Source organism: Trichechus manatus, unplaced genomic scaffold (genome assembly GCF_000243295.1).
Source record: "Trichechus manatus latirostris isolate Lorelei unplaced genomic scaffold, TriManLat1.0 scaffold00037, whole genome shotgun sequence".
Classification (NCBI taxonomy): Eukaryota; Metazoa; Chordata; class Mammalia; order Sirenia; family Trichechidae; genus Trichechus; species Trichechus manatus.
In genome coordinates this window covers 18,009,191-18,010,855 of record NW_004443973.1, presented here as the reverse complement: position 1 = coordinate 18,010,855, position 1,665 = coordinate 18,009,191, and positions in this window count along the sequence as shown.

Genomic DNA, 1,665 nt, shown 5'->3' with positions numbered 1-1,665 from the left:
CTGCAACTAAATTATCTGATGCACACTGACAAGTAAAACAGGCTCAGTCAACCCTTTTTCTTATAGCTCTCTAATTTCTGATGTCCATTCTATCACAGGAAATAATCCGTATGACATTTAGGATAATTAGAATCCAAAGAACTTCAGATCTATGTTAATTTTTTCCATAAGAGGATAAATCAAAACAAAAGATTCTAGCTTATTAAGACATCTAAAGAGAAAATGATCAATATCGCTAAAAGTATAAAATTATATGGTAGATACAGATTTCATCAAAAATTTCATAATACTCAAAGCTTTAAAGAAGCAAATCTAGAACGCACCAAAATACTATATTAGGGAATGTAAAGTGAGCTTATTGGATTTGTTATTCATAGAGATGGTGCAAAATAAAGACAAAATAGACTTGAGATGGATTGATAAATGATGGTACTATATAAATTTATAGGAAGTTAGGGTCACTTTTGGTGGTGAACACCATAATGCACTACCCAAAAAACATCACTTGAGACACTGACTGAATAATATTGTGCTGGATGATCCATTGAGTTGATGAAGTATGTTGTTGGGTGACCCCATGTGACAGAATCAAACTGCCCCATAGGGTTTTCTTGGCTGTGATCTTTACAGAAGCAGATTGCCACGTCTTTCTCCCTAGGAGCTGCTGTGTGGATTCGAACTGCCAACCTTTTTGGTTAGCAGTTGAGCGCTTAACTGTTGCACCACTAGGGCTCCTTTGATGAAATATAGCAATTTTTAATAGTGAAAAGAAAAGTACTTTACCCTGTGTTGTACACAGATTTGATGTCCCTCTCTTCTTGCCACTAAGACTTGATATATATATATGACTATATCCATATATATGAATATATCCATATGTATATGAATATATCCATATATATTTATATATATGTATCCATGCTAAATATCCACCCACAAATACGTACTATTCTCAGTATACCTGGGTTCTTGTTAGGAGTTTTCAAATATAAAATCTACTTGTTCTCTCTCTGGGTTCTCCGGTAGGATTTTGCCTGAGTCCATTAGCAAAGCATAGTATGTAGTATTTTCTTTTCTCAGTTCTATTTCATTTTCCATCTATTTATTTATCTTTCATCCATTTACTTTGTGTACATTTCTTAGTCTCCAGAACATTTTGTAATGTGTTGCCTTTAGTCTATGCTATCTGTGTTTTTCTTGCCCTTTCAACAGCTCTGGGATATTTGTCTCTGTTTAAACCCAGAAAAATGCTATATGAACCTCTTATTGAACACTACACTAAAAACTTCTGTGAGTTCACCGAACGCTAAGTGATATAAGTAGATAATGCCTTCAGTGAAGTTAAAGAGTAAGCTTGATTATGAGAGGCAGAGAGGGCACTTAGATGAACAACCAACAATCAATCATGAAAATAATTTCCTAAGGTGAATTAGACCTGATCTTTTATAATTTGGATAGAAAAAAGTAGAGATGTTTATGTATAGAAATTAACTAACATCACACATCAAAACTAGAACAAAGAAAGAATTCCATTTTACTTGGTGGTAACATGGAATTCACACTTCTATATTTTCATGCTTGCCACTTCAATTTTCAAAGCTATGGAAGTTTCTGGAGTAGAGATAAATAGAAATATTAAGACAACAGAATTAAACAATATAGTAC